The sequence below is a fragment of the Haliotis rubra genome, unplaced genomic scaffold (assembly GCF_003918875.1).
Source record: "Haliotis rubra isolate DU_JTF1 unplaced genomic scaffold, ASM391887v1 Scf545, whole genome shotgun sequence".
Lineage (NCBI taxonomy): Eukaryota > Metazoa > Mollusca > Gastropoda > Lepetellida > Haliotidae > Haliotis > Haliotis rubra.
Genome location: NW_025767241.1, coordinates 615,842 through 628,700, shown reverse-complemented (window position 1 = coordinate 628,700; position 12,859 = coordinate 615,842). Strand labels below are relative to the sequence as shown.

The following is a 12,859-nucleotide window of genomic DNA, read 5'->3' as shown; positions in this document are numbered from 1 at the left end:
ATCTGTCCGATCTAGAGGAAGGGGTAGGCAAGGCAGGAATCTTGTACCTTCTAGGCCCTAATGGTCCACAAGAAGAGGATTGATTCTTAGCCACAAATTCTGGTAAAGTTCTGCAAGTCATGAGATGATAGCCTTCAGCGAAAGTTACCAATTTAGAATCCACTGTATGAATTTCAGAAACTCTGGTTTCTGTCGCAAGGGCTAGTAGAAAAACTGTCTTAAATGATAAGAATTTTAACGACATGGATTGCATAGGTTCGAAAGGAGCTCTCTGGAGGCACTCTAGACTAAGGCTTAGTCTCTGAATATATATAATTTTGATAGTAACAAACAAGCCCATTTATATTGAAAAGGAGCCCTAGGGAGACCAGAGATTCAGAGACTAAGATTTTGCTTGATTTGTCTCTTCAAGACCAGAAACTGTGCACAAGGCCTCCACTATAGCTTCATGTCACCCAATGTGCTTGTTAATTAAGAGTTGACAGATGAAAATGTGAGGCAAGATTCCAGACCACTGGTGAGGATGTTGGTCCAGCCAGCCATGGTAGTTAGATATGTTTACTTTGTAATCCGACCCCTAAAGTGAGTTAGTTTTCTTGCAGATGTTAACAGACCCTGAACCTGAGGAAATCTAGACTTGCTTTATTTAGGGCTTGAGCACTGCAGAGAAGGCTTGGCAGTTGGGAAATTAATGTGGTTCAGGGACTGTGAGACAGACTAGAGGCACTGCAGAACTAGGCATAAGTTCCAGTTTGGAAATATAGACGGGTTGGTTACATCCTTGAGTTGAAACGATCTGATCAATTTATGGAGAGATGAATTGGTTCCTACTGATGCAGGAGAAAGTCTGATAGACACTGGAGATTCAAAGTGTCCTCTGTCTCTTCTCCACTGGACAAATCGATTCCACTTGATGTTGTAAAGGGAAGCTGTAGATTGTCTAATTGCTTGTGTGATTGCCAATGAAGATTTTTTTCATCAAATCCCTGCTGTCTGAGCGTTCTGCGGATAACCTCCACACATGAAGAGACAGATTCTCGTGAACACGAGTGGATCCCGGCCAATACAGGAGATTGTCCCATTCCAGCAGTTAAAGAGGCACATCCGTGAGGAGCTGAAAAAGACTGGGGAACCAGGTTCTCGCAGGCCAGAGAGGAGCCACTAGGTAGACTACGCAACTGTGAATAATTATCTTGGATACAACCTCTGGTAACATCTTGAACGTCTGGAACGCATACGTGATTATATTGTCCCAAGGGATAGACATGGCATCCACTGCCCACGCTAGAGGATCTGGAACTGGACTGAAATAAGTGGGGAGGCAATTGTTCAATGAGGTGAATGCATTGGGTTAAGTCTCTTGGGGGGCATCCCAGACACAAGTAGTGTTGGCTCTGATGAACCAGTAGGATCGGAGTCTTTCGTGTTGGAAGTAGTAAGAGATTCAGTAGGGATTCGCTGTAAAATGGATCTTATAGATGTGGGCGAAAAAGTGTGTTACACTGAACAAGACTGATTCGGATAGTGGCGTCTGGAGGGCGAACGAAATCTAGCAGGTTATTTCGACTAAAGAATTTGAATATTTGTAGGCGGTTGATCCAAACCGTTCAGTGAACCACTTTGCCTCATCAAAGAAGAATGAATAGGAGAGCCAACAGAGTTCGGCAAATCCCCAAGAGATGTACGATCTGGCGAAAGGCATTTCGGTGAATGCTGTTTCGTATAATGCCGTTTCGGTGAATGCTGAGTCATGGAATTCTGTTTCCGCAAATGCTGCCGGTTTGGTGAAAGGTGGACTGGAGAGGTGGAGACTGGAGAGGTGCGGTCTGGCAAAATGACGAATGTTTTGGTTTCGTCGAAGGGATGTCACAAAGGTCCAGCAATCATTTTGGCGAACTTGTCCAATTCCTTTCACTGCTAGAGGAAGAATGACGGTATCTAGAACGGCTTCGACTGATGCGATCCTGGCTGTCAGGGCCGGGAGTCAGCTGCTTCCTATCCATAGAAACAGATGGCCCAGGCTCCAAGGAATCCTTTGACAACTGACCACCGAAAGTGTAGCTCAAAGATACTGCTGCTGTGAAGTAGCCTGTGGGGTGGTAGAATGCTCAACAACCACCACAAGGGATGTCATCGATCACAAAGGGCTTGGACTGGAACGTAGAGAGCCAAAAATATCCTTGACATCTTCTGATAAATACGAATCCGAAAAAGCTCTCATAAAATCCTCGTCGTTGTAGTGAGGAGACTGACTGATGAGCAATGCTAATGGGACGCTTAATCTTGGCTTTCTTGGTGGGTCTGGAACTGGCGATACGAATGTTGTCAGTTGTTTGTTGAATCGAGTGGCGAATAGGTCTATTAGTGGAGATCCTATTTCCATGATTATTTGATTGAATATCTCTGTGTGAAGCATCCATTCTGTCGGCGACGGTTGGTGTGGCCGAGAGAGAGCGTCTGCTAATACATTCTTTGCTCCTGGAATGTGGCAAGCTCTGACGTGCATGTTTAGATTGTCGATTAGATCGAATAATCTTAAACATCGAGCCAGTAGGTTCTGTGACCTTGTTGAGCCTTGTTTGTTCACATAAAACGCCACTGTTGAATTGTCTGTGTGAACCATCAACTGCTCCAGTGACTTATGGCGTTTATGACTGCTTGCATCTCTAGCAGATTTATGTGACATTTGCTCTCTTGATTGCTCCATAGGCCTGACGCTGTCTTGCCGGAAAGGTGGGCTCCCCAACCTTGTAGTGACGCGTCTACGTAGAGATGTGTTTTTGATTCCAGCTCTACTAAGGAGACGCCTGCGCAAACATTCAATCTCTTGGTCCACCAGAGTAGATGAGGTTTGACGTAATCTGGTAGACTGAATGGTAGAGGGTCCTCGAGATGAGCATTGATGAGGACTTGTAACGGACGTAATTGAAGCCTGCCTCTGACTGTCATGTCTTGAGCTGACGTGAGGAGACCCAACAGACTCTGCCATTGTCGTAGTGGTAGCGGAGAGAGTAGGACTTGAGGAATAAGTTGTTGGATCTTGATCCATCTGTCCTCCGGGACTACTATACGATTCTGAGCTGTTAGAAATCGTATACCTAGAAATTGCAGATCTTGCGTTGGTTCTAGGTCCGACTTGAGTAGATTTACTAACCATCCTAGTTGAGTTAGTAACTTGATTATAAAGTTCAGCTGTAGTCTGAGACGCTGTGGATCTGGATCCACTTGTATACCGTCGTCTAGGTAAAATGCGCTGCGAAGACCTTGACGATGTAGGTATGAGACAATAGGCTTGGTCACTCTTGTGAATACCCAAGGGGCCGATGTGATTCCGAAGGGAAGAACCTTCCATTGGTAATGTTTCCCGTCTAGGATAAATCTTAGATATTTCCTTGAGTTGGGATGAATCGGAATGTGTAGATATGCATCTTGCAAATCTTTGCTGGCCATGTAATCTTTGGGACGAATTAAGTGCGAAGTTGCGGTAAGTGTATCATCTTGGCGCTGGTGGTTTGCATAGATATTCTCTGTTGAAGATGCTCATGTTGTATATGAGACGAAACTTCTCCTTGGAATTTTTCTTGGGCACTAGGAAAACTGGGGAGTAGAAACCTGGTACGATGTTTCGTTGATCCAGCACTTCTAAGGCCTGTTTGTTTAGCAGAGTAGCTACTGTTTCTCTTAACATAGGTAGTTGTGCCGGTTGAACGTTGAACCCCGTAGGGGTGACTGTTAACGGAGGTTTGGCCTTGAGTTGTATTAGATATCCGTGGTGTAGGATGTTGGATACATAAGGATCTTGTAGTATTCCCCAGTTTTCCCAGTGCAGCTGAAGGCGTCCACCCACTTGGGAAGGTTGTACTGGAACGGCTGGGGGTGGAAGACTCCAGTCGTTCCGAACCTGAATTTCATCGTCTAAATCCTCGGGAACCTCTGGATGATCTGCCTCTAGCTGATCCTCCTCTGAATTTGCTGTATGGGCGACGAAAAGAATCCTTGGGATCTTTTGCTGCAGCTAATTTCTTGTCCCGTGCTTTCTGTAGCCCCGAAAATTTAGACTTTAGAATTTAGAATTTAGAGTATCTCAGTGATGATTGTTTAATGACGTTCGCTAGGGTATCCATGGATTTGATCATTGGCACCTCTCTCGAGTCCTTAGATACTTCTTTGGAGACCTTGTCTATGTTGCCACCAAAAAGTAAAGGCAATGACCATGGAGCTGCGTAGAGAGATTCCGTGAATTGCTTATCCCAAGAGCAGGAGGCTAGTAAGCCTTGCCGACGAGCCATGGTAGTAGTTTCAGTAAGCTCTGACAAGTGCTCTGTAAGAAATTGGTCGTCTCTTTTCTGCATGAGTAGAGCCGAGTAGATCATTCTATCTTCCTCCTCTGTAGAATTCTTGAACTTGGTGATGAGAGTTTCATTAATTGTTCTAGATCTATTCAATCCAAAAAACATTCTCCTAGAGATGGTATCCAATTGGGCCAATTTGCGATCGTCTATTCTGTAATTTCTGGACTTGGCATCACTGATTAATTTAAAGTTGTCATCAATATCTTGGGCCTTGAAAAAGGAGTCCATATTGTGTCCTGCAAATTTCTTGGCGTTGAAGACCGGGAAATGTGTAGATTGACCTTTCAAAGATTTGGAACAGGCTGTATCCAGATTAGCTGGTACCGCTGCAATCGGGTCAGTAGGAGGTAAGGTGATATTGTCTACATCATCATCCTTCATCAAGTAAGTATGAGCTGAATTCTCGTTCTTCAACGGGGAAGCAAGTTGTAACTCATTCACCATCCAGTATCTAATTTCTGCATCTGAGAAAATGATACCTTCTTCCTTTTCTGACGTAGGGTCACATGTAAGAGAGTGAGGTGGAGTCCTAGATCTGTAGGAAGATCGATGAGAGGATTGTGGTGAACGGACTGACGAGTGGCTAGTATAAGGAGACCTGGGAGGAGACTTCCTCGGCGAACGCTGGGGACTTCGCGAAGCTCTCGAAGTATCCCTTCTAGGTGAAGTAGACTTGGAGCCACTTAGCCTTCGCGACCTTCGCGAAGGTATCGAGTCAGAGTCCGAATCAATATATGAGCGCTTGCTTCGCGAACGACCTCTGTGTTCTACAGGGTGTGGGCTCGGCGAAGCGCTCCTCCGCGATGTCCCTCGCAACTGGTGAGGCTCTAGCTCCTTCGCGGAGGCGGCCTGGGACTTCCTTAGCGAAGTGTTCGCTACGGGCTGGGTTGCCCTTCGCGGAGGCGCGTTTGTGGGCTCTGGGGCCCTACGCGAAGCCAAGGCGGGCTCTGGGGCCCTGTATGACTTATTATGGGTTGGGCTCTGGGGCCCGTGGCTCTGGGGCCTCTGTAAACCGTAACGGTCCTCCATCAGTCTCATGATTTGGTTGACCAGGTCGTCTGGGACGGTCTGCGCTGGCGTTTAGGGTGTCCTCTCTGTGATAGTGACGGGACCCTCAGTCATAATCTCCGGCGTCAGCGTAGGCATCTCTGGTTGCGTGTTGATCTGCGCTGAAGTGACGGTAGCAGATACTGGACGCTTCTTATGACGTACATCTGGAATGATAATCGGAATGTCATCATCATATAAACATAATTCTGAAACAGGTAGAATATCAGAGGCAAAATTGTTTGTAGCTTTCATTGGATTTCCCTTTGACGAAGCTGTGGACCTGGGGTTCGGCGTGCGTTGAGATGATGTGGAAGCTCTTCTAGTCTTAGACTGTGATGAAGGAACGTCTTGAGATGCAGGTCGCTTCTTGGACATAGCGGACTGCGTCCCACGCTTATCCCCCGAGGGAAACTCAGGCGGGCCACCAGACGATAGAGGGTCGTCCGCCAACAGTTGACAGGGGTATATTTGCTTCCGGATCTATTAGCCATGACTGAAGATTGTTTTGCGAGATTTATCTGCCTTCCGTCTCAAGACGGAACATAAATATTTATCAAAGGCAGAATTAGGCAAATTAATACATAATTTACAACGTGAAACAATAGAACATGGAGTAATGCAACTAGGGCATTTTAAATGTGGATCGGTAGCAGAATAACGTAATTTACAACCTGTGCAGATTCTCATTAACGTAAACTGCTGAACAAACACGGCGAACCGTGAATAAAACAGCAGAAACAGGACTAATAATCAATGCAAGTTGAATAAGGATACTAGTTACACCTCTATAAAATAATATAAGAGGTACTAAACTAAATATAAATAAAGGATATAGTGTGTCGGGAGACACAGGTGCTCTCACGTCCAACTCACTGGGCGAAGAAGGAGAGAGTGAGGCACATGGTGTGAGGTGGCGCCCTCGTTCCCGCGCTTGTGGAAGGGAGGTAACTCGTGGTGAGTGCTAATTAGTGATTTTTTATTGAAGGGAACTTCAATTGGGAGATACACGTGTTCCACTATGTTCGCAAAGAAGAAGAAGACAAGCAATAAGCATGAGTCAGGATAAGGAAAAATAGTCTTTTTTTGGCTATTCACGCCATTATGGAGTGATAATTCTTTAAATGAAATGTATCATATATCAAATAACATGCAAGTGCTGGTAATGTAATGAGCACTATCAATTGAATTTTCTAACCTTTCTTGCAGAAAACTCAAAGCACCCGCTAGAATACGTTGTGTCAATCATGGAAGTGGAAACAACAAAAGCAGATGCCCCAAAAGACCTGATTGAGGTGTAAAAGAGGATGCTAAGGATGTAAGAAGAACTTTAGAGTGAGAAAGGCTTGACCTGGAGAAATCCAAATTTCAACTGCTACAACATATGCTGATGAATCCAGGGAAGCATTCACCCAATACTCTCTCCCCAGTTATCAAACGTACTTATTCTTCCTAACGATACTAATACACCAGCCAGTGCATCTCACTTGTGTTTAAAACTAAAATGTAAATAAATTTGGTTGTTAATTATTTTGAAATCTGCAAATACATGTTCAGGAACTGCTCAGCTATTACACTGTATTAAAAACAAACACATGTATGTAATAAACTTCTGACTATTGTATTGTTTGCTAACATGATTCACTGTGGCTGTCAACCAAACAGACAGATTGCATACCCCCTGAGAACTCTTCTTGCCGCTTTCTAGTTGTTTAAACGTTGTGTTCAGGGGACCACCTTTTCTTAAAGAACCAATAAACTTTGTTTTTTGTTACTCTTTTAACCATTACATATGAAAGATTTGTGGTTAGTCTTATGCGGAACACCAAATTTATTCTTTAAAAACTTGTGGTTAATTAATATCGAGCGATTAAAAGTGGCCAAAAAGTCGCCTGCTTCACTCTCGCCCGCCAACGAAACCACAGACAGGTTACGTAACTCTGTCGCCAGAGCACTGCAGTGACGTCATATGAGGAACGATTTTCAGTTAGTTGTATAGAAAGTGTGTAGCACGCTCATCATTTTGATGATTTCTCGACATCAATGACGACATGCGAATCGTTGCTTTGTCGTCAATTGCTCCTAGAAGTCGGGCGATGGTGTCACCATGCATAGATTTCCACAGGACCCGCAGTTAGTGCTAAATGGGTTATGTTTGTGGGTGCTAAACGAGAGTTGTGGAAGCCTGGAACAATATCTTACTTGTGTTCAGATGACGCTTCACGGAAGTTAAAGAATCAAAACTACTTACTAGTTGTAGTAAAATATGTATATGATTGATGACCATAAAGATTTTCCATGACACAATTTGTAACATAACGATTTCTTCCTCGAGGCGAGGTTGTGGTCCTAAGTAACAATAATATTGTAAGTAGTATTATATTGACACCCACCTCGCTGCCAGGAGAAATTGTTATGTTATACGCTATGTCATGCAAAATCCTATTACATCAATAAAATACATATTTTACTACCAGTAGAAAATAGTTTTGATTTTGCTAACTCGGTGAAAACAAACCTAAATACCATTTATCCTCAGACTGGCGGATGTTCCCGACAGAAGCGCCGCCATTTTTAAAAATAAAAAAATCTGTTAGAATTAATGAGATTATAGTTTGTTTTCATCAAGTTAGAAAATCAAAACTACTTTCTACTCGTAGTTAAATATGTATTGGAATCATAACCAAACGGATTTTGCATGACACAACTTATAACATAACGATTTCTTCCACGGAAGCGAGGTGGGGGTCGAAGTCACAATACTGCGCCATAAATTTTTTGCTACATTCACATGGTTAACGTCTACCATGTGTATGTAGATACTAGTCAATGTACGTCTTTATAGTTGGTCTTATAATCCTAATTAGTTTATTATCATACTTGTATGCATTTTGAAACTAAATAAAAAGCAGACGATCTGCTGATACTTAAAGTGAATTTATAACAGAACTGTAATTTCTAGACATTTTATAGTTTGCCAATGTGAATCATAATTCGCACACACACCCTAGTGCATGTTGTCTGTCTCATTACCCTTCACGGCGAAAACAATGATTCTGTTGAATGCTACGACAAATGAATAAAAACAAAATACGAATATTAAAATTAAAACAGATTAAAGTTATAGGAACAATATCAGGCCATTACCTTGTTCGAGGAATGTATCCATCAATATCAACAAAACTGTTCCAAATGATGTGTCTTTTAACAGTTTAATATACTGAAAAAGTGATAAATCTTTTCAGGTATTGGTGTATAGTCTCATTGGTCACCCAAGATAGCACACCTGGCAACTAATTGCATAATGTCCGCCTTTCTTTAAAACAGTAATTTAGTTAGCCAATAATGGGCAATCAATCAATGTATTGCCGGCTAATCCTTTGAAAGAAGGGCGTTGTTTTACGCGAACACCGACCGACAGAGTGTATTCAGTATAGATTAGTAAATCTACATACATAAACACTACCTTTTGACAATTCCGCTGTGTAAGATAAAAGTAATTAATCAATCAGCGTGTTATCGGTTAATCCTTTGATCGATGTTTATAATGTTGAATATTTACTCCAGACACAAGAAATGCCAAATGGGAACCTTTGTCGGGTAATCTAAGTGTGTTACCACTAATTATACCTGTTATAAATTCATTAACTGACCATCAAGTGAATGATGACAAATAACATGTGTAGGTTTATACCACCTAACACGGGTTACAACAAGGAGTATTAATTGCTGTATTGCATGTGAAAACGTATGGGCGACACTGTTTTGAGAATACAAACAGATTTTACATGACATGATTAAATATCGAGGCAAAACACAGAAATGGGATCAATTTGGATCAGTCATTATACAAATAGGGCCTAACGACACCAATCGATTTTGACAGAATCGTCTATGAAAACAAGTTGTAACTCGGAAACTAGGCAAAGCAGGAGACAAAATTAAATGACAGTAGATTGTGAGAACATATAGCTTTCATTTTCCACAACAATTGTCACGATTTCAGGTTTATACAAGCCTGTAAACAAGATAATTTACCCCCTAAAATGTAGATGAATTGTGCATCGGCCCTCAAAGCTATTCCTCATATGACGTCACAGAGGCGCGCCGCTCTGATTGGTTGAAATTTCGTTCGCGGTTGAGAATTGTGCACTGTTGTCAAAAAGGTCGATTTAAGTCAATTAAAGGTCGAAATGAGTAGTTTTAATGACGGGGTTTCATTTATAACGATGCCAGTTAGTGATTTATGTATTTGTACCCCTAGGGTTTATGTGACCTTTAACTCATTAAAAAAAGTAAATCTTACAGATTTTCGAAAACCTAGTACTCGTCAACGTCCAGTTATCTTACAATCCATATGTTAAGGTAAGGGCTGTTACTGAATCTGAACTGCAACCCATAAGTTAAAGGTCACATGCAACCAAAAAATCAAACATAATTAAAACACAATTATCACTTCTTCATGACATATAATATGCATTGCTGATTATGAAAAAACAAATAAACAAAATTATAAGCGTATAATCGCAAATCAAAAGTGCAAAATTGTGTACTTCGGTTTACCTCCCTCGAAACGAAGCAGCCGGGATACCGAACCCAGTCAGAGCGGGTGGGTGTGCACTCAAGTGTAACGGCTGGTTCATTGGCAGATGCCTTCACGGTTCATTGTGTGTGTATATATAGAAAGTTGGGTATTGTAAATACATGCTCATTTTTTGTGTATAACATTTTGCAATCAACAGACATCATAACATGTGTTCAAGTATCACACCTGCCTGTCTGTGTAATTACATAATGTGACAGAGACCGAACTCGGGCCATAAATCAATGCGTTTTGTTTATGGTGTATAGCCTGATTGGTGTTAAGTTCAAATTGCATGTGGTCAGTGATCGCAGTTGTGTATTGAATACTGTCATTAGCAGACAGGCAGGCAGACACACAGGTGTCAATAAAACAAGACATTGAGTTTTGTCTGTGACAGCGACATATCTATATCACAGTTAGAAATCGTGTCAACTCTAAATAATGACATTGCTTTTAAGTATCGAACTGAGAAAGTGACTCGGTAAGAAGAACGTGTGGTGAAATAGACAAATGAAATTATATAAACAGTTTATTTACTGTCATAACATACAAAAAGCTCGCGCCTGTGAGATATCAACAAAACATTATGAAAATAGCTCACACCAAAGCCTTCACCGAGTATTCACCAGACAGCCCGCTTCCAAGTTGCGCGAACCTATTTCACTGAGCACGTGCTATGAGCGCAGCCCAGCTGTTGAAACCCGTATTCCCCAGAAAAGTCTGGGGAAAATTAGTGAAACGTTTGAACTCCGATTTCGCGCGTTTTTTTTCATCGCGTTTTTTTTTTTCAACTTTAAAAGGTGGATTTGCATTTTTGACGCTTTGTTTCGGTAAGTCCATACCGAAAGGTATCAGAATCTGCAAAGTTGTGTTTTACGTTGCATGTGACCTTTAAGGGAAGGACTACTACCAAACTGGGTTTATTTTACTCGTGACTGACTTATCTAGTAAGACAGGGGACATGGACTCTGAGCTGGTGGCAATGGGCCAGTTGCCTAGCATCAACGAGTCAGCGTGATTAGGGTGAGATTCTCAATGTCTGGCTGGAATCGTGAGTTGTTGTGCTACTACAAGCAGGCCGAATTGGTGAATGCCTGATACGTCCTCTGTAGCTGGGAGAGATCCCAGGCTAGGGCCCTAAATTTCTGCTGCTGATCCTCTAGTTTAATTAATCTCAGTAGAGTGACGAGTTCAGAAACTTTGGGGAGTTGAACTCCCGTGTTCATCGTGATAACTGAGCTGATCGCTGCCAAATATGTTCAAAGTGTAGATCCTTTCAGATGTTTAGTCGTTCTCAGATCGCATACATATTCTCCTACTTGAGGATGTGTAGCTTTCACAGCCGAGAATCCTTTGCGTGTAGCAACCTGTTCAAGGTTGTTCCATTTATCATCATAGAGGTTTCGTGTAGAACATCTTAAGGCTAGTGTGAATGCCTTCGCAGCTCTGGTTGAATATCCTCTTTTCCTCAGACAGTGCGTAATATGCTCCACGTGTGTAACTGGAGCCCTTCTGGGTTGCCGTGAGGTAGTTTTGTGTGAGGATGGATCAGTAGATTCGGCCAATCTAGTAAACTTAGTGTTCTATGAGTTGTATGAGGTCTGGGAACAAAGTTCTCACTGGCCAATAAGGCACGACCAAAATCAGTCGTAGGACTTTAGTCTGGGCGATCTTGTGTACTACCTGTGGTAGTAATATCGTTGGTGGAAGCATTTAGTCCTTCCCATAATATGGCAAGAGCGTCGAGAGCCCAAGCTTGTGGATCTGGTACTGGTGAGATGAATGTTGCAATTTGATGATTGAAGTGTGTCGCTAACAGATCTATGAGAGAATGACTTTGACTTTTCGTTATCACTTGGAATGCCTCCGGATGTAACATCCATTCCGTAGGAGATTGTCGGACAGGTCTGGACAAGGCGTCCGCTAAAATGTTCTTCGCACCTGGTATGTGGCAATCCCTTATCCATAGGTTGAGATTGTCCACTAGGTTGAAGAGCTGAAACATCAGTTGCAGTAGGGACGCTGATCTAGTTGAGCCTTGTAGGTTTATGTAAAACGCTACTGACGAGTTGTTTGAATTGCCTCGATGATTTGACTCTTCGTTGAAGCGTGCTTCCCATCCCTGCAGGAATGCATCAACGAAGAGACTCGTTGCAAATAAGTCCCGTTGCAAACATTCGACTTGTTTGTCCACCAAAGCAGATATTCCTTCAGATGTTGAGGGATGGATATCGCTTGGATGAGGTGTTAGGAATAGGGCTGTGCAAAATTACTGGTAATCCGGTACAGTATCTCGCGATACGATTATCGCAATATGGTTGAGATTCTGCAATATATTGGGTGATCCAGCTTTAGCCCCCCTTTGAATTATATGCCCTTGACTTCCATGGCAACAATATGTGCTCTAAAAGTGCCAATTATACTTTTATTTCTGTTGGTTTCATGTAACAGAAGTGACATGTAGAAGAATCTTTATAAGTGGCTCCAAACGAGCCAAATATTCTACCAAGTTTTGTGGGTTTATATAGGTTTCATATGTGACATTTTGGAGGAATTAAGTGGCCTCAAATGAGCTAATGCTAAATTTAGACTTATAGTAGAACCTCTGGCTCTGAGTGACCATTTCACAATTCAAATTATATTATCATTTTTGTTTGTTTCATAATGGGACATATGTTATCAACTTGTCATAAAGGCCTAAAATCTTATTAATTTTGTAGGACTGTATAATGACATTCTAGTCACAGTTTTTAGTTATTGGAGGTCACATGAGATTTTAAGCTCAAGTAGTTCACCTAAATCATGTTTTTCATTATTTTGCAATAGTTCACGTTAACACGTGTATATATTGGTGTTGAATCTGAATGAATCACTG

The 12,859-nt window shown here is 42.1% G+C and overlaps 1 protein-coding gene across 3 annotated transcripts in view; it reads right to left on the bottom strand.

Annotated features, from left to right (window-relative positions):
- Positions 1-12,859, bottom strand: part of LOC124253575 — a 170,242-nt gene that overhangs the window by 129,717 nt on the left and 27,666 nt on the right. The window contains exon 1 of one of the 3 annotated variants that reach the window (XM_046687376.1): positions 2,051-2,055. The exons of the other annotated variants lie outside the window; for them this stretch is intronic. The gene's annotated coding sequence lies outside the window, so the exon portion shown is untranslated. Of the gene's footprint in view, positions 1-2,050; positions 2,056-12,859 lie in introns of those variants that run through there. 3 annotated transcript variants of the gene reach the window in all.